At 38.8% G+C, this 21,386-nt stretch overlaps 1 long non-coding RNA gene across 1 annotated transcript in view; it reads left to right on the top strand.

Moving 5' to 3' along the window:
* Window positions 1-7,641: 7,641 nt before the first annotated feature.
* LOC144577988 (uncharacterized) overlaps window positions 7,642-21,386 on the top strand; it is a 220,441-nt gene continuing 206,696 nt past the window's right edge. Inside the window, exon 1 of the long non-coding RNA XR_013522877.1 lies at window positions 7,642-8,834. This is a non-coding gene — a long non-coding RNA (uncharacterized LOC144577988). The remainder of the gene's footprint in view (window positions 8,835-21,386) is intronic.

Genomic DNA, 21,386 nt, shown 5'->3' with positions numbered 1-21,386 from the left:
GGGTTCTTATAAGAAGGGGGCGAGGAGGTCAGAGTCAGAAGAGAGGATGTGATAATGGAAGCAGAAATTAGAGTGATGCATGGAAGGGGCATGAGCCAAAGAATGTAGGTGGAAAACACAAGGAAACAAATCCTCCCTGGGGCTCCCTGAAGGAAAGCAACTCTGCTACCTTAAGACTTGAGTCCAGAGCTGTAAGACAATCAGTCTGTGCTGTTTTAAGCCACTAAGTTACAGTAGCAATAGGAAACTAATACATGTCATTTATAGTAATGATAATGACAGTCATAATTAATGATACTTCATATGGTATATATGTCCTAGGAATTTTTCTAAATTGTATAGATACATGTTTTACATATTATATACTATATATTATACATATTTATGTTTTATATATTTATATTTTACTTTGATATATATTTCATATGTGTGTATATATATATGTATATATATATATATGCAATTCTCATAACAATTTTCACAAAACAAACACTTTGCAGATGAGAAAACAGGCACAGAGAGTCTAAGTAACATTTTCAAGGCCACATAGCCAGGAATGGACAAAGCTGGCATTTGGATCTCATCAATGTATAAAGCACTACAGAAGGCCTGGCACATAGTGCTTCCCAATAAATGGAGGGCACCATTATTGTTATTCCTACTACATGACATTGCTTCTATTTCTGTAAGACTGTGCGTATTGCAGCAATGACTGGCTGTGCTAAAGCTTTCTTTTCATGCTTACAGACACAGACTCGAGCTATGTGTCTTTCTGATCCTAGGCTCAGATGAAACCAGTCCTGCCCTTTTCTCTGTGAGGGCCCAGCCAGAATAGAGGAGACGTGGGAAGAGAGTTGCTGTCATCCTATGCCAGCTATTGTATTGTACTTTTATTCCTACCTCTGCATTCTTCCTCCTTTGGAAACCACAAATTACCCAGCAGAGTCCTAGTGACAGAATGATGGAACTGGGCTGGTGCCTGCAGCTGGGCTAAGTCAATAAAGGTGATAATGAACACTAAGCAGAATTTGAAGAATGACTTGGAAAATTGCTGCTATTGATATTTCTGGCAACCATCTGCTGTAAAACCAGACTGAAGTGGGCTGTTCCACATGGCAAATCCCTTTGAGACCAATGATGGCAGTAATGATGAGAGTTCATATTTGTGCAGCTCCTAAAAGTGTTTTAATATATATTACCTAATTTTGTTTCTCAAAAACCCAGTGAAGTAGGACCCATTTCATGGACTTTTTAAAAAAGATAGGTTAATTTCATTGACCCTGTCTGCCTGGCCTGGTTGTGACTGCAGGAATAGAGTGAGCAATTTTTGAATTTTTAAGTAAGGACATACTTGGGGTAACCATTGTCAATGTGCTTGGCTTGGGACTGTGTGGCCAGCAGACGTTCCCTTAACCCTTAACCAGGAGAGAGGCCAAGGTGGCTTTGGCTCCACTTCTGACAGCCCCAGGTCAGAGCAGAACAGAGCTGTGTTTATTGGGAATTGTCTCTTCTCATAAAATTAGATACCAACAGCCTACTCTGCACCTTTAACCTCCTCTCACTGCTCAGCTTACTTGTGCTGGCTCCACGTTCAAGTCCTCTGCTGCACGTAGCTGTGGATGCCCTACACTCTTCACAGTCCTCCCGCTGCTGGCTTTGTGCCCTGGCTGCCTCACCAGCTTCCAGACCTGTGCTCCACATGTAGTAGATACATGATAAACATCTTCTGAATGACCAAATGGTCTGGAAGAAAAAGGCTCCAGAGACACAGTTTTCTATTTATGATCCTGTTTAACATTTTAATGGAGAGCTATTTTCAAATCACTGCCCCTTTGTTTTAGTCCTGATTTGTAAAGTTTTATTTCACAGTTGCATAAGAAACTTGAATTAGTTATCAGCCTCATGATAGAGACACGACGTTCATCCTTTTAAAATCATAACTTGTTGTAAGAGAAGGAAATCACACACTCAGGTTAGAAGACAAGCTCAGAAAAGGCAAGTTCAAGGTCACACAATTAGTTATTGGTAGAGCCAGGATAAGAGGTAATACATATTTCTTAGAAAAGAAACTACCTTTACAGATCATATACTCATATGATTTTGTTTAATCCTCGACAAGCCTGTGAAGCTTAGAGAAGTTAAGTACTTTGTCTACAATGCACAGTGCATAAGAGGAAGACAAAGTGGGAACTAGACTTGAGTCTTCGTGAGCTCGGAGTCTCATTCTTTGGGGAACCAGCTCTACTGACTTTTCCTTAGGCTTTCAATTATGTGTAATTTGTTCTAGTTTCCCCTACATCTTTAGGAATCACTCTTTAATTTACACATCCTGTTGTCACGGAACCACTGTCTTACTGTTTTTGTAAAAATAAATCTGATTTTTGGCTAGCTAATATGATTTTGAGCTACTTCCCCCCATATATTCAGAAGTTTAAAATTAATTGCCAAAATATTTGTCTGAGGTAATACATAGAAAGAGTGAGTTTTGAAAACTTCTACCATCAGAGCCTTGCTACACTTGTTATCACTTGCTAGTTTATCTGTTTGTTTCGTACTTTACATTATAGGAAACACTTCTTATATATTGCACTCTTGGATCCTTGTAACAGCCCTTACAGGTAAGTATCATATTATTATTCCTGTTGTCCAGATAATAACACTGAGGTCCAAAGAACTTCATTGGCCAAGGCCACAATGCCTAAGGTCATGATGCTAGGAAAATGCAGGGCCAGGGCCCTATACCAGAGTTCCACGCTCTGTCCTTCCCTGGGATGCTTGTGTTTTTGCACTGGCTCCTGATGCAGGTGTGTGCCAGGGAGGGTAGCAAGTGTACATTCTAGGTATGGAGAAATGGTATATGCATGCCAGGAATCTGCATCTTGGTGCCTCAGTTTACCCCAATGTGGAAAGAAGAGATGCTATATTCTCTCCAAGCCCTTTAGGAAACACCATAGCACAGTGCTCCACAAAGGGTACTGGGTGGGTGGGTATATTAGTTACAGCTTGGGTTGTCATAACAAAATCCCACAGACCAGATGACGTAAACAACAGAAATGCATTTCCTCATAGTTCTGGAGGCTGGAAGTCCTAGATCAAGGTTTTGGTAAGTTTAATTTTTCCTGAGGCCTCTCTTCTTCACTTCTCATTGTGTCTTTATGTGGTCTTTTCTCTGTGCATGAACAATACTTGTCTCTTCTTCTTCTTATAAGGACATCAGTGCTAGCTCCAAATATAGGCACATTCTGGCTTAAGGCTGACCAGAGTGAGCAGTGAATTTTGAGGGGACACAGTCAGTCCATAACAGTGGCCACACATGGTTGAAATGCATGATGTTCAGAAAGAGTACATCCTTCTTTGTCAACGCCTGTTTAAACATCTACAGCTGCCAAATTTATGGGCTTGGATAGTTGTTTTTGAAACTTCTAAGTCATATTGCTTTTCCTCCCCAAATATTGTGCTTAAAAGCTTACTATTTTCAAATTGAAATGAGAGAGCAAGAAGAAAGAAATGTTGCCATAAATCTCAAAGCAAAGGAAAAAAAAAAGTCGGGAGAAATGAAAATAAGTAAACTGAGAATTCTCTCAGAGCTGGAAAAATCAATTGTTACCACATCGTCCCTGACAGTGATCGAGTTGAGATCAACTCAGTTAAAGTTAATAACACCTGCACAAGTTCCGCTATAGCAGGTTGTCAATTTTATTAGCAGGCCTGTGAGCTATGGGTGCCAACTTCCAAGATGAATATAAATGAATGCTGAGATTTCAACCATTACAAGGGGATTTGTTAAAAAGACAATTCTCAAGTTCTTTAAAGCGCCCAAGACAATAGTCAGCTTCATGAGTCAAATCGCTCCCAGAGGCAGCTTATTAGAGTCCACATGGGATGTACTGCTTCCCCAGAGGTTAAACACACAGCATGAAGGAGCCCGCATGGACACTGTCTGACTTCGATGAATGACTCCAGCATGATTTCACTGTCGTCTTTTATTTTATGGGCTTGGGTGAGTTGTTTTTGAGGCTTCTAAGTCACGTTGCTTTTCCTACCCAAATATTGTGCTTAGACGTTTACTAAGGACATGTTCCAAGTGGCAGAACTTTTGCTGGGCCTATTTGGGCAGGTGTTTTAGTTGTGCTCTTGTACCCAAAGTTTAAGGCCAATGTTCCAGATTAGGCTCCCGCACACATGGGGAAGGGAAGCGTCCTAACTTTTGTTCATTTCTTACTATACATAGAGTGCTAGTTGCTTAACAAAATTCACATTCTCTTCTTCTTGGGAAACAGACTGCACTTTCCAGCTTCCTTTGTAGCTTAATTTTATGTAGGTCTGCAATTGAGTTTTAACCAATGGGTTGTACCTATAGGGTTGCCAGATAAAATACAGGATACCCAGTTAAATTTAAGTTTTAGATAAATAACCTATTTCTAGTATAAGTGTGTCCCAAGTACTGCATGAGACATACTTATGCTAAAAAGAAATTGTGTTGTTTATCTGGAATTCTGTATTAATTGGTCAAAATACAGGCAGAGTTAGGGAGGCCTTTTCCTGTGCCCCCACTGAGTGTTCTACAAACCTTTCCTCAGCAACTGTCTTACAGGGTTGTCTTTGTAACCAGAAAGCAGAAGAGCACATGGGAGTTGAAGTCAGACAGACAAGGGTTCAAATGCCCATTCCAGCATTTAGTAGCCTTTATTTCCTTGGGAAAACAACTTAATCTGTAGAATTTACTCATTGCCACAGTGTAAAGTCAGAGTGAAGATTAAATGACATGATGCAGAGTGCTTGACACTTAGTAGGCCTTCAGTAAACAGGAGCTATTCTGGTTTGCAGTCTCATCTCCCTAGCTGACTGAATTGGTTGGGGCAAGTACAGTCTCATTGCATGTTGGTAGTCTGCCTCTATTAAGCATCTGTCACAAAGGATATGTACGGTAGTACTTGTGGAATGACTCCTTAAATCAGATTCAGCGTTTAGAAAGATCAGTCATGGCTTTGGATAATAGATTTTTGGGATATAAGTTTAGAAGTTAGTTACCCCTCCCCTCCCAAAAAAGAAAAAATAATCACACTTTATTTTAAGCAAAAAGACTAGTTTGCTAATTTTATGTTTAAACTTGGCTAAGCTACAATGCCCAGATATTTGGTCAGACACTGGTCTAGATGTTGCTGTGAAGATATATTTTAGATATAATTAACATTTAAATCAGTAGATATTGAATAAAGCAGATCACCCTTCATAATGTGGGTAGACTCATCCCATCAGTTGAAGTTGTTAAGAGAAGAAGACCAAGGTCCCCCAAGGAAGCAGACAATCTGCCCCTAGACCACCTTCAGACTTGAGTTCCAACATCAAGTCTTCTTTGGGTCTCCAGCCCATCTACCTGCCCTGTGTATTTTAGACTTGCTAGTCCACACAATCACATGAGCCAATTCCTTAAAATAAATCTTTCTCTCTGTGTATATGCACATCATTTAGGTACATCCTATTGGTTCTGTTCCTCTGAAGAACTCTGGCTAATGCAGATATTATTACCCCATTTACAGACAAAGAAACAGAAGCTTCAGGTCTCTTGGCTAACAAAGAGGAGAGCTTACATCTCAAAATTGTTTCTTTTTGATTTCAAATCTAGAACATATCACTGATTCTTTTTTTTTTTTTTGAGATGGAGTTTCACTGTTGTTACCCAGGCTGGAGTGCAATGGCAAGATCTCAGCTCACTGCAACCTTCGCCTCCTGGGTTCAAGCAATTCTCCTGCCTCAGCCTCCCGAGTAGCTGGGACTACAGGCGTGCACCACCATGCCCAGCTAATTTTTGTATTTTGAGTAGAGACGGGGTTTCGCCTTGACCAGGATGGTCTCGATCTCTTGACCTCGTGATCCACCTGCCTCGGCTTCCCAAAGTGCTGGGATTATAGGCGTGAGCCACCGCGCCTGGCCTCACTGATTCTTATATGATACTCCTTTGCCTCCTCCACTTAGTTTTGGAAGAAAAAAAAGAAGGGAGACGTTAATAAAGGAACATTATAAAGAGAAGAGGCCGGTAGGACTCATTCTCTGAACCAGGCTGAAGACAGACCAAAATCAGCAAGTAGTGCTGAAGGCAGCTTCTAGTTGCCCTTGCTGCTCATCTGTGCAAGATGCTCCCACAGTGCTGATGTCATTTGGCTCTGTGTCCCCACCCAAATGTAATTCCAAATGGTAATCCTCGTGTTGGGGGAGGGGCCTGTTGGGAGGTGATTGAATCATGGGTGTGGACTTCTTGCTGTTCTCATGATAGTGAGTGAGTTCTCATGAGATCTACTTGTTCAAAAGTGTGTGGCACTTCTCCCTTCGTCCTCTTTCTCCTGCTCCACCATGGTAAGACGTGCTTGTTTCCCCTTTGCCTTCCGCCATCATTGAAGGTTTCCTGCAGCCTCCCAGTCATGCTTCCTGTTAAGCCTGCAAAACTGTGAGTCAAGCAAACCTTTTTTCTTCATAAATTATCCAGTCTCAGGTAGTTCTTTATAGCAGTGTGAACCCAGATTAATACAAGCACCATGACAGTTTGCAAATGCCGTGGCAATGCAAATTACTACCCATTTCCATTGTGACAACCAGAAGTTACCATACATTTTCCACCGATTTCTGAATATCCTGCCCCTTTATTTGCATGTCATCAAACGTATGTTTAAATACAACTGCCAACCACCCATAGGCTGCTACTCAGCACACTGCCTATGGGTTTGCCCTGCTCTGCAAGGAACAGTCGCAGAGCTGTAACTCTGCTGCCTCAATAAAGCTGCTCTGTTCTACCACCTGCTCACTGCTGAATTATTTCCTAAACAAAGCCAAGAACTTGCCCTGCATTATTAGTGGAGAAGGAGAAAGAATCATGAGGTAAAAGAAAGAAGGTAGGGAATACAGATAGCCTTAAAATGAGCAACCTCAGTTTCCTAAAGATGTCAAAGTAATCTGCCTGACCTTCTAGGGTGACTAAAATTTGTCACGTCCGTTACACATTACATGGAGATCCATAGGTCCTCTGTAATCCTATAGACATAGCTCCTTCCAGGCCACATTCTAGTTTTTACCCATCATATCACCTTGCTTATTTGCTTTATAGTGTTTATAATGACTTCTTATGATCTTACAATCTTACTTAATTACTTGGTTTATTTGCTTTATTGTCTTTCTACCCATCTATAATGTACATTCCATGAAGGCAGGGATCTTTTCTATTTTCACCTGCTGCTTATCTTCAGCATCTAACACATTGCAGAAACTGAATGATTGAATACTGTGTTCATCCTTATTTTCCTGTCTTCAGCCTCTGTTTTTTTCCTTCCCTTCCTAATCTTACTCATTCTTCAAAACCCACCCTAAACTCCTGTATCGCTCAAAGCCTTCCTTGTTTATGCTCTGTTCCAGCCACACCTGCCTTCTTTTGGTGCCTACAGCATACATACTCTTCATGATTCTGAGCTTTTATTGACACTCTTCCCTTTGCCTAAAATGCTCTCCAACTTCTGTCCTTTCCATGTCCTTCATCAACTTGAACATATATTCTTTTCCAGGAAGCCTTTCCTGAATTTTAATATTAAGTTAATTGCCCTGGTTACACACTGTCGTAGATATCTTGCCACTCCTTTCTCGGTCTCCCTGATCCGTTCCCCTCTGCAATAGCTGATACGCTTAAGATAACTTTCTATTGCTCATCACTTTAAAATAACTTGTTCATTGTACAACGCACCCACTATATTTTAAATTCCATAAAGTAGTTCTGTTTTCTTTTGCTGCTATATCAACAGTAACAATTCTCAGTGCCTGTAATAAAGATGATGTAAAGAAATATTTATTGGTTGAATAACTGGAGAATGTTCATTGATGTCACCATTACAGAACTCTAAGAACTATGTGCTTGGTGATTCAATGTAAAAATAGCTATCAGTTATTCAGTGGTTACGCTGTACCACTTTCTACATGTTTTTTGTGTCCCAGTTTATTTTATAATCATGAATATTGTTGCCATCCTTATCTCACAGAGGAGGAAACTGAGTGATGAGAAGTGTGAAGCTTGCACAACATTGCCATTGTGAATGGCAGGGCTAGGAGTCCAGCACAGACATCCGCTCCAGAACGTAACCGTAACCCCATGCACTAGTGCTTATAATCTTGGGAGGCAGGCAAGAGATTAAGGAGATAATTTACAGTCTGAAGACTCACTATCTTAGTTCGTATATTCACTCAACAAATATTTGTTAAATGCTGTGTTAGGCACCTGAGATACAGTGGTAAAACAATCTGATGTGGTTCTTACCTGCACTGGTACCTGCACTGGTATAGTTCATTAGCACTTGCTTGGTTCTCAAATTTGGCTCACATTAGAACCACCTGGGGAGCTCTAAGTGACTTTATTTAATTAGCTGGCCTGGAGCCTGAGCCCCTGTGTTTTATAAACTTTGTGATGAAATATAACGTGCAGCCAGTGCTGAGAACAACTGCTTTAGTACTTTGTGCCAAACCAAGCCAATATACAGTCATCTTGGAAAGTCCAGAGTCTTGTCGTGCCCCTACCTCCTCTTCCTTTACTGACCAAATGACTGGAGAGCCTCTGAGGGTAGGTCCTGGGAATCTGCATTTTAAAAGCTCCCTTTGTTATTCTGGTGCAGCTGGCCAGCAGATCCACATTTCAGGATTATTAGAACAGTTGCTAAAAATAAGACAAATGTGTTTAGAGGAAAGAGCTTACAGAGAGCTATTGTGCTCTGGGCTGTATTTATAAACCACATCACTTGAACCGGTCTTGAAAGAAAAGTAGGATTTAGGTATGTGGAAAGAGATAGAAGCTTTCACTCATGGTAAGTATCATACATATAACTATTACATGGTGTTTTATTTTAGACATGTTTGTCTTATAGCCTTTCTACTCAAAATGTCATCTGAGGACCAGTAGCATCTGCTTTATATTCTATCCCAGAAGCTGCATTTTTAACAAGATATTCAGGTGATTTGTATGTATATTAAAATTGGTGACTCATGATTCTCTATGTGTATCCCACCCACACAATAAACTCTATAGTTCTTGAGGGCTGCAACATGACTAATTAGAAGATTTATAGAAATAGTACCCTGGGAAGTACACTATTGTTATCCCCATTTTTCAGGAATGGAAACTGAGGTTTATGGAAGTCAAATAATACTTGTTGCTTCAAGTCTGGTGCTCTTTCTACTATGAGATATGGATTTCTTTTATTCTTCACTATTCTCCGTAACATCCAACATTTTGATAAACATAAGATTTCAGGTTCAGAAAATTCCTGAAAATCATAGATTCTTGAAATAAGTTGGAAGTAATATTAGAAGAAATATTGCCATACTCTGTCACTTAAAGTTGAAGACATTCTGGACTAGAAGTTTAAGGACCCTGTTTGAGGTCATAGAACTATTTTCTGAATAATGTAATGAAACTAGTGTTCAGATCTCCTGACCTGAACCTTAGTGCCTTCCATCTCATCATTTTTACTCCTGCTAGTGCTTTGTATTTCCTGTTATACAGGTAGTTTCTTAGAATAGCCTGATTTTCAAACCCATTCTGAGACAGAGCCAAATAAGCACTTTGGGTGGAAAACAGTTTTAAAACATATCTGGGTGGGAAATTACCTTCAAATGAACTGTACTTAGAGTCACTGTATGGTTTCTAGTTATTCCACAAATGCAAGAAGACAGGGACTCCCTTATATAAGTATGTCCTATTCTGAGCTTCCTGCTTAGACCATCTGTTTGATGAACCCAGCCACCTGGATTCTTTCTGGCCTTTTCACTTTTCATCAGAATGTCTTCCAGCCCTAAACATGTGGCAAGTCTTTGGCCTCTTGCTAGCATGTAGAAAATTGTGGTAGTGACTATTTTTTTGGAAAACAGACAGTGCTGTCATTTTTGTTCACCTTTGAATCTGAGCTGTCAACATCACATATGCATCAAAGAGGGTAAATTGCCTGTTATAACAAAGGCTGCTCTAGCTGGCTCTACAAAGTCAAGTGTCAGATCCAGTCTTCAAAACTGTTAAAGGTGTCCTTCAAATCAGAGCCCGATTCTCAGCTTATAAGAACTCTTTCATGCCAAATTTTGTTTCTCCATCTTCCTTGCTTTTCCTTAATGCATTTTGAAAGCATGCAGTCAACTTGAAAGGGCTAAGTGCTCAAATTCAAGATAGAAATGAGAGCTGTTGCTCTCTTGTTTGCTTTGCCCTTGTGAAATTTCCTATACAAGTGTCTTATTTGCTTTGGTGTTCCTCCACAGTGAGTGAAACTCTTCCTAGGTTTACAATGAGTAGTTTGATGCCCCAGTGCTTCCCTTTAACCAAAGGTGAAAGCAATTAATATTAATCTAATTGGATAAAATGTTTAAAAATGGGAGAATATCTTTGTGAGTAAGCAAGGAACAAGGTCATTACCAGTGAACCCAGGCTTGACTGATCTGCTAACAGTGCCATTCAACTCCTTGATGCCTTTGGTATCAGTCTTTTCAGAATAAAATTCCATTTATTCAAAGAAGTCTTCTCTAGTTCTCTTGTTCTGCTGTATAGAACAAAGAGAGAAGTAGATACTTGCATATATTACTGACTACCTAAAATAGTGAAAATTAACAAGGATGTTGAAACACTAAAGATTAGGTCCACCGTTTTGGTGGGTTGGCTGCTCAAGGAAAGGAAGGAAAATTTCTCTTAGCTGGTAAGTCCATAGAATATCAGTCTTCACAAAAAAAAAAAAAAGATGGAGGAGGAGAAAAAAAGGGAGAAAAGGAAAAAAAGAAGCAAAGCAGTGGGCGGAAGTGGGATAATGGTGTTTGGTCTCAGTGTTCTAACTTAGAACAATCCTCTGGGGCTTACTTGGCACATGTCAGTCTGACTTGACATTCATTCCAAACAGCTTGGTTATCTGGTTTCCCAGTCTTCAGAATATTTCAAGGAACAGATTAGAAAGGATAAAAGAGGCTGTTAGAGGCAGGAACACTGACAGTAGCCAGAAAGGACACTGCCTACTCTACAGGCAGAAAGTAGAAATCTGTGGCTTGCAGGCTGAGGAATTGAAAAAGCACAAAAGTTGAAAGTCAGCCAGCATTAAAAGAAAATACAATAACTAAGGTTCTTAATAATGATCCACAGTCTTCTATAAATACTGAATTATTTCCAGTATACTTTAAGACAGAGAAAAATGTAATATTTTAAGAAATGTTTAAAAAATGAAGTATTTTGATGCCTAATGGAAGCTTCTTTATTGATTTGGAGAAGTCACTGTTGTTTTTTCTTACTGACATTTAATTTCCATCTTTAGCACATATTTTTTGAGCTCATAGTCCATGCCAGGTGGTAGGCAAGTGAATATGTAGAGAGACATTGTAATTCAAGTGAGCAATGGTAGTAGTTTGTACAAGATCATGGGTAAGACTGAAAGAACTGGACAGATTCTAAGGATACCATACAAGAAAATGTGTGATTGATTTTGTATGAGGAATAAGGGTGAGAGAGAGCCTAAGGATGACTCCTGGGTTTGCAGGCCTCCCCAAGGAAGAACTCTTAGAAGCCTAAGTTTGCAGATTTGAGCCTCTTGAGTTTGAGAGGTCTTTGACACACCCTTCTCAGCCCTCAGGTCTCAGATCATTTGTCACCAGTTTGCCTTCTTTTTGTTTTTAGACTTTGAGAATCAGAATTTATTTAAATTTATATATTTATTTATTTTTATTATTTAAAAAATAATTTCAACTTTTAGATTCAGAGGGCAGTCACCACTTCTTAAATTCTTTCTCTAAGTGCTCGCCATCCTTGTTCCAGCCCAAATGTTGCAGGTTTCCTATATCTTTATTTCAGTTTTTTACGTAATATGAAGACATGGTAAACGCTTTTAATTTTTTCTTTTTTCTTTTTTTTTTTTGCTGCACAAAGTGGAGGCTTAACAAGTATGCCATGAATGCATAATGAGGAGCAAATAACTGCTGTTGAACTCTTCTAGTGATGTTTCAGAGATGAGGTTCTGATAACCCCTCTCAGGATGATAATGGGATTTGAACCTTGAGTCTGTCAAATCAACTCTAATAATCTTGATCAAATTCACAGGCAGGGCCACGTCAGCCAGGGTCCAAACAGGAGAGGAACACATTTAAATTAGGGTTTAAATAGGAACTATTTACAAAGATGTGGGAGAATGTAGGAAAGCACAAAGGACAGAGCATGAAGCAGCAAGCAGCAGTAGAGCTGTTTCTCTCTTGGCTCTGAAGGGTGGTGGAGAGTATAGCACAGATGCTCACCTTGAGGAGAATCCTGATCTTTGTTGGTGGGAATAACTGGCCTGAGGTAACCTTATAGCAAGGGAGTCAGTTGCCCTGACCTCAATCTTTCTTCTTTTTCTGCTTTCCTATTGGAGCTCCCCACTTAGCTGAATCCAATAGGAAGCGAGAGGGACTTCTTGCTGTAATCCCTACACATTGGCCTTCAGGATGGAGAAGGCTGGAGAGTGACTTAGGGGGAAAATTGAGGATGTCTAGTGCAGCACAAAAGGTGGCATTTAGGCTTGACCTGAGGACTGAATATAATGTTGCCTAGTGGGTCCAGATAAGATATTGAGTTTAATAAGCTTATATTAATAGACAATACTAGGGAGTTTTGATGAATAATTCCTAAATGAGAGACAAGAAGGTGTTAGGGATAGAGCACTAGAGTAAGAATATATATATTTTTTTTGGTGACTCATTGCCTATGGACTACAATCTCTTTTCATAGCAAATGGGAATACTATTTTCTTCCTTCATAGAAAATATGCATAAAAATCTCTTCTAAGTTGTAAAGCATTATGTACAATTCATTATGGTAAAATAGAAAAGACGCCAAAAGTGCTAGTTACTAGCTGATCATGTAAGTAATTTTCTTTGCCTCAGTTTACTTATCAGCAAAATAAGGATGGTAATACATACATCATGAAGCTTTTAAAGATGATTAAGTGAGATAATACATATGACACAAACTCTAACATATAATACCTGATAAAAAGAATATTATTATTTTGTGCCCATTCTCTTTTTCACCCCTTCTGTCACTAAGTTCCCTGAATGTAACTCTAATATACACATCTCTGTATTTCCTCTAGCAATAGTTAAGGTTAGAGCACTAGAGTAAGAAAATACTCTTCTGGCGACTCAGTGGCTATGGACCACAATCTCTTTTCATAGCAAATGAGAATACTATTTTCTTACTTCATAGGGCTGGAGAAAGGATCAAAGTTCAAGTTCCCTGAATGTAACTATAATATACACATCTCTGTAGTTCCCCTATTATAAGGCTCCCTTCACCCATCATGGCCTTTAGGAAAAACATTGACCTTATTTGGCACTTACAAAATGTTGGGACCTAGGGGACACTTGGATTGTATTTGTAAGCACCCTAGACATTGTGGAAATATTCCACCCTAGACATTGTGGAAATACCCTAGACATTGTAGGAAACTTCTAAGACCTCTTACTACTCAAGTCAACTAGGGCAAGACCATTAAGGTTTGAGATATTCCTATAAATGACATCATGTCTGTAATTAATGAATTATATAGATTCATTATATATAATGAATTATAAGAATTCTTCAGGCTAAGTAGAGAAGAAGGTAGCAAAGGAGTTTGGCAGGGGTAAAGAGGAGAGAGATCGCATGAGTTTTTCTCACTGAAATTGAAAAAGGTAAGTAATAAATTACTGTAAAATAGTGAAGCAGAATCAGAACCTGGACCAGATGAGTAAGAAATTCATTTTAGGTACAAAATTTAGCATCTCCAAAAACCTCAGTATAAATATAAAGAATATTTTAATGCAATATTTTAAAGAATGAAGTCAACACACTATGACCCAGTGGCCGGCTCCTGCATTTGTAAATAAAATTCTTCTGGAAGCAGGGCCAGGATTAGAATGAGGCAAGTGAGCCAGGGTTGTAAAGTACAGGGCAGACTCCGCCTTTATTTAAGATTTTGATATTTTTGTCTATCATATAGTTGTCTGCATTAATAATTTTTAAAGTATTATTTATCTTGATTACTGGGTTTTTGGTGCCCCTTAAATTTTGTACCCATGGTGAGTGCCTCCCATGCTTCACCCTAGTTCTGGTCCAGAGCAGAACAGAACTATCCGTTATTGAGTGTCTTTTCTATGCCAGGAATTTAACATACACTATCTTATTTAGCCCTCTCTGTATCCCCATGTGATACCTAGTGTTATCTTCATTCTCTACATGAGAAAACAAGCCATGAGACTACTCATGTGAGTCGCTTGCCAAAGGCTTCACAGCTAAAATGGCATGTCTGTCTCCAAAGCTCATTCTGTCTCCACTCCTAAAGCATGATTGCCTCTAAATGCTTCTCTTACATTGAAACCACTCACACCCAAGCTTGGTTCTCTGCTTAGGTGGTATCTGTAACCGACAACTTTCACTCTTTTCCTTGTGTGCCTCTGCCAGACAACACCACATGGTCAGAGAAGACTTTATATGGTTTTCACCCTTTCCTACGTTTCAGCAGCTAGAAGGAAAATACCAGACCCGTTTAGCTGCAATATTCTGCCTGCCAAAGGAGGAAAAGGGAGGCAGCTGTTCCTGCAAGTACATGCTGTGTCTGTTATCCCAAAGGGCATTAGCAGGTTCTGTGCTGGAGCTCAACAGGAATATGGGTTTTATGGTTTGAAAGCAGATTAGACTCTGAAGAGACCTATCTTATTGTTGGCCCATTTAACTTTTTCAGAGTTTAATCATACTTCAGTGGCACTTTAGTCCCAATGGTTAGAAAATGGCTGAAGGATCTTTGCCCAGGGATATACCAAACTCCCTGCAGTGGCAATAGTATGAAAAGCATGGATGGCTTCCAGTTTAAAATTTATTTAATTATTCTCTTAAGAAAAATAACAAAGGTGCTGGAAAAACAAAGTGTGTGAGAGGGTGAGAAATGTCTTATGGTAAGAATCTAGGAGCAGTTTTAATTTGTACTACTTTTCAGATTGATGAACTGATTAATAATTGTCATAATTATCTGTCACCTCATAAAACAGAACAGTGCCAGTGATTTGAAAGAGGTGGAATCCTAATTTATTTTCTGTTTTCATTCTGGATTAGAGATCTAGGTCTCTATGAACCATAAAATTATGTCCTGCCCTTCTTCTATATCTTCTATGTGGTTGCTATTTTGAGGTAGTGCGAAGACTATCCCTTTCTGCTCTCATTTTTTGACCACTCTTTCTAAACTAACAGTATTCAAAAAATATTTTCTAGAAAAGGAGAGAATAATGCTGAAAGCAATGCACACATTAGGTATTCATAAGTATTTATTGAATGAATGAATAAATGATTCCAAGAGAGGATGTTAGCCTTGCAGTAAAGCACAGCAGATGGAGGTAGGGACTGGCAGGACACTCATGGTAACACAAGTTGTACACACACACACACACACACACACACACACACATACATATTCCAGGTGACAAGTATAGAAGGAATATAGATTTGATCCCATCTCAGTTCAACGGAATTCTCGAATTAAGCATACCAAAAACAAGAACTGTGATTGGATCTGCATTCCTGATAACAGTGTAAGTAGATTCCACTGGCACTTAAGTGGTTGTGAATGAAGCCAAACACCATTCAGGCATCTTGTCCAAAGACAAACACAACTCTGTGCAAAAAGCAACAACGAAAACCAAGCAACAAACAAGCAACCCTCCCTCCAAGTTTATAAAAGCAGGGAAAGGGGCAATTAACCCAAGTACTCAGAGAAAGAGTACACCGCTGTAAATGACGGTTGTGGAAACGCCTAAAATGTTTGCAAAACTTGAAAATGTCCATGTGATATAATAAGACAAGACCTTTATGAAACAGAAGCAGAAAGCAGACAGGAAGAATCAGTTAGGATGCTACATCAGATGAGAATGAATTGTAATGGCAATGGAGAGGGATGAAGAAGGTAAAGAATAAAAATAAAAGGAATATTAGGTAGAAAAATTAAAGTGCACACTGGTGGGCTATATATTTCTTAAAGAAATATGAAAGAAAGATATAAGCAAGAATTAAGAAATTGCATAAGAAAACAGAAAGAATTAAGCCTAATAAATATTTTTAAAAATACTTAAAGTTAAACTTTTCAAAGTCTGAAAAGCAAAAGGGAGAACCCAAATGGACAAAACTTGAAATGGAAATGAGTTTTTAATGACAAAGAGAGAAGGGTTCGAATTTTGGGGGGAAAAAAACACTATATAAAACTTCATGACGAAAAATTGGAAAATATTGGTGAAATGGATGAATTTTACCTGAGAAAAATGTATTGTCTTTGCTCAAAAACAAGTAGAAAACTTGAGTAGATCATTAACCAAGATCTAAATGAACAAGAGTTATCAAAAAAAAAATCCAAAAAGGATTATTAAAACTTTGAAAAAAATACTCTTTTGCAATATGCTTTTGTTAGATAAATTGTTTAAAAGCTTAAAAAAAATATGAGAAGGGTCAGGCATTGTGGCTCATGCCTGTAATCCCAGCACTTTGGGAGACTGAGGCAGGAAGATCATGAGGTCAAGAGATCGAGACCATCCTGACCAACATGGTGAAACCCCGTCTCTACTAAAAATAGAAAAATTAGCTGTGCATGGTGGTGCATGCCTGTAGACCCATCTACTTGGGAGGCTGAGGCAGGATAATTGCTTGAACCCGGGAGGCAGAGGTTCCAGTCAGCTGAGATCAGCCACTGCACTCCAGCCTGGTACCTGGGGAAAAAGTAAGACTCTGTTTCAAAAAAAAAAAAAAAGAAAGGAAAAAATATGAGAAGATATCCAAATCATTTTATAAAGGTAGCATATGCTTTCACAAGCCTGGCAAATAGCACATGTGAAAAAGAGAAAAACTTTTTTGAAAGAACTGAATAAAGGCTAACCAGTTGAATTTGAATGCATATTTAGCAAATAATCTGTCAGTAGCATTATCTAAAAAATGCAAGATGATTTAATTGCAGACCATTTATAAGTAAATTCTTCATATTAATATTTGATAGAACAAAGTAATGTCATAATTTCAATAAATGCAGAGATGGCATTGATAAAAATTATATCCAAAACTTTTAGAAAACAGAGGATGTCAGAAAACTGCCAGCAATAAACAAAATTACCTACCTGAAACCAACAATCAGTATCACTTTTTGACTGATTTATTAAGCAATTGCTTACTGAGCAGCTACTATGTACCAGTAGTTTTTAGCTGCTGAGGACATATCAGTGAAAATAACAGATAAAAACTCTGTCTTAAAGTGAAACCTAAACTGGAATGAGATAACATTTAATACAAAAGAAAAATCAGTAAAACATATAGCATGTTGACATTTTAAGTGTAAGAGTAAAAGGAAAACATGAAAGGTGGAATTGGGAATGTCTGGAGCAGGGGACACTGCAATTTTAGATCTGGTGGCTGAGGAAGGCCTCACTGAAAGCTTTATTGGAGTAAAACTTACAAGAGGTGAAGGAGTGAGCCTTGTGGGCATCTGGGGAAAATGCCTTTAAGGCAGAAGGAATAAAATATGTGATAACTTGAGCTGAGCAAGCTGGGATGACAGCAGAATGAAATGACATCAGAAAAGTAATGGAGATGGTAAGGAACAGATTATGTGTGGTCTTATAGACCATCGGAATGATTTTGACTCCTACTTCCAGTTAAATTGGCTGCTGCAGAAGGCTGAGATAGGGTAACTCTGACAGTTGTGTGGAGGTTAGACTAATGGGGTCATGGGCAAAAACAGGGCAACTCACAGGGACTTTTGCAGAGATCCAGGAAATGTATGATATTGACTTGGACTAGGTAGCAGGTGGTAGCGATGGTGATGGTGAGAAGCCATTAGATTTGAGATATATTTCAAAGAGAAGACCAAAAATAATTCCTGAAGGTTGGGGTATGGAGTAGAGGAGGTATTGAGAATGACTGTAAGGTTTGTACAACTAGAGGGCTGGAATTAATTGTTGTTTTCTAATACAAGGAAAGCAATGGGTGGAGCTTGTTTAGGGGAGAATATCCAGAACTCCATTTTGGAAACCATAGGTATGCTATAGTTATTAGACCTCAAGAAGAGACATGTGTAGTCAGTCGATCATACACATCTGGAGTTCAGAAGACAGGGTGGGTTAGAGGTTAAAAAATTTAAATTATTGGCATATTGGTGTCACTTAAGTTATGACATGATATGGTCAAAATAAGATGAAACTTTAGAGAAATATTCATTTCACTTCTGATTTTACAGAGACAAAATTAGCATGTCCTTCCAACTTTGTTAGTATGATTTTGGAAGTAGTCTTGAAAGACATTAAAGGTATAATTATCGGTTAGCGATAAAAAATTCTAAACAATACAATTTGTTTCTGTGACAGTCTATACTCTTGGACTCTTTTTTTAACCTCTTGACTGTATCTCTCCAATCTCCTTTGAGGCTCTTCTCATTGGTGTATTGCATATGTATACAACAGTTTCTCAGGATTATCTTTCAATCTTCTTTAGTTTTTGGAGATATATAGTAGTGTGGCATTGAGGCAGTGGATTCATCAATACTGTTTTCACACAAGGAACTGTGAGCTTTAAAATTCGGCAGTTTGAGGTCCAAACTCCAACTCTGCAATTTGTGAGTCTTCAGCTTAGTTATTCTCTTAGCTCTATTTTCCTTATCTGAACTATAATACATCTGTAGTGGCAGTAATGCTATATGCTTCTCATTTAATCTTCAAAACATCTCTCAGGGGTGTTTTGAAGACTAAATGAGACAGTGTATGGAAAGTACATAGGTAGGCTCTGGGTAAAAGATCTGTACGTGTTTATTAAGCAAGTGTATAAATGACAAATTGTCCAAGACTTGAAGGAGACCATCCTATTGATATACACTGATGTGTTGTTCACAGGATGATAACAGAGTATATTACTTAAGATATAATGTGGAAAATCTCCAACCTGTGTTCTCTATTTAAAATTGAAGCTTTTTTCTTTCTCCTAGAGCATCTGCCTTCCTTTTGTGAAGTTCAGCGATTGCATTCTTAGTGAGGGTTTCCTAGACATCTCCCTTTCCTGGGACAGATAGTCAAAGCCTGAAAACAAAAGAAATCTCTGGAGAGAAAAGGAGCTGTCGAGCCTGCTGCCTGAGGAAAACCTTGCCTTTTTCTTGACATGTTGTGGTTAACAATGCCTGTGAGTCTCATTTCACATTGTGAGTCTCCTGAGCAGAAGCAGTTTCTCTTAGTCTTTCAGGATTTAAATTAGGCTGTCTGCATCACATGGTTTATAGATGCGTCCATTTGTGTTATATGGTTTGTAACACAAATACATAATTGGAAACAGAACATTCTGAATCTTATTCATTGGCTTGTTGCCCAGGCTCTGATAGTGTTGAGGATGAAGGGAGATAGCAAAGTCTCACGGGATATGGAGGCTGCACATTCATTTTTTCATTCAACAAACACCAGCAGGCTAAGAGCAGGTTACCAAACTATTACTCTCAGTACAGTCTGGGCTTTAAAGGCTTTAGAAGACAGATTTCCTTTGGCACATTCAAGCTGAGCCTTATGGTTGGGGACAGCAGAAGTATTTGCTGTTCTCTGGCATTGCTGTCCCATTCCTGCATGAACGCTGACAATGGCATAGTAAGTGCTTACCCCTTGCCCTCATTCCTACAACTCTAGGTAGACATGTTAGGAAGTTCATCAGTATACAGTGTTCTTGCTCTTCAGCCCACATTACAAATTGCATAGTGGTGTCCCTATCTTAGTACTCATTCCACGTGCTAATGTTAGTGACTTGGATTTGTTGCAGTGATGAATTTGGAGCAGTGATAAAGACAAATGGGCACTTAGCTCCGTAAGTGTGAATCTCTGTGCATAATTTTGCTTGTTTCTATCTTTTTAGGTTTTCACATATGAATATCTCTGTAATCTCAAGTAGATAGATGCTTTTCATGAACCTGGGTCAAATTCTTAGAATTGTCGGTACTTCCTATAGTTACCTACTGTTTGAAGTACCTTCAGCTGCATGCTTCATACATGGTATATACAAAAATGCCCATTTAATGAACAGATCAAAGATTGATTAAATAAGAAAAGAGAAAAGGGAAAGAGAGAGAAGGAAATAAGATGGGTATATGGAGTTAGGTGGATGGGATGGGAGGAAGTGATGGCAGAAACTCTCAAGTAGTGCGTGAGTGGGTAGAGAAGGAGATTGATTCTCCTAGTGTTTCTAAGTCATATCTCAGACTGCTAAGGTTATGAAATTCAGTACTATGGAAAAGAAGTATATTTTTCAAGGAGCTGAGATTCTTAAACACCAAACACTTCTGCTCAAAGTTTAGTATTCTAAGATTCTTCGATATTAAGAGGCCACGTTACATAATTTTAAGATGAGACTTTCAAGAGGACGTTGTCCCCATTAATGTTCCAATAATGGTGTTCTGAGCATCTAAAATGGTCTACATCCCCTGTGGGGTTTTGAGCATCTGGAGTGGTCTATATCCCCTGGTATATGAATGATGTTCAGTAGTTCTTTTTGGATGGGTGGTCAGGGGTGGTGGTGGATGTGAAAATGCTTTAAAATAACTTTAAGTGTTACAGTGAACCAGGTGACTTAGGCAGTTACTAGTAACTAATGATAGCCCACTATTTTCTGAGCACCCACCATTACGTGCCAAACACTACTTATCACACAATCGTTCCATGAAAATGCTACAACAACCTGATCTGCTCAGACAGTTCAGGCAGTTTCTAGATGAGGAATGTGAGGTTTAGTAAAGTTAAGTAGCCAATGTCAGAAAAGCAATAAATTATAGTGCTAGGAATACTCTCTCTTCTATATTTTGCTGCCTGTTATGTTTACTTAGCCTGGGAATCACATCAAGCTGCCTCTGTGCTTGTTAATAAACCAGAATGGACTGTGGGTTAGGGCAGATTTAAGGAAATTTCCATGCACACTTACATTGTCATTCTGCTGCATTAAACTGGCTATCATTGATGTACTAGACAGTGTGCTAAGCACCTAATATGAATTATTCCATTTTATCCTTATAAATGCCACCCCTACCTTCATTATATGGGGAAGAAAAACCTACAACTTTATGCTGAGAGGGAGGTAAAATTTGATTTTTAATTATAGCTAAAAAGTGAATAAAACCTGTTGGGAAATAATTCTCCTTTGGGCTTATGTTTCTGTTCATATAGTAAGCAGAGGCATGGTTGCCTTTGTTCTGCATCATCTTGTCAAGGATGTTTGATAGTGAACAGCTTTGGAAGATAGAGATAGTATTTACCTCTAGAGCAAAGGGCAGGAATACTTAGCGTCCCTTTGGAGCATAGAGCAGGCATGCTTACTATGTAAAAGATTTGGGTTTCCC

Source organism: Callithrix jacchus, chromosome 10 (genome assembly GCF_049354715.1).
Source record: "Callithrix jacchus isolate 240 chromosome 10, calJac240_pri, whole genome shotgun sequence".
In the NCBI taxonomy this organism is placed as follows: Eukaryota; Metazoa; Chordata; class Mammalia; order Primates; family Cebidae; genus Callithrix; species Callithrix jacchus.
The sequence above is the reverse complement of the archived record's forward strand: the minus strand, read 5'-3'. Positions and strand labels throughout refer to the sequence as shown.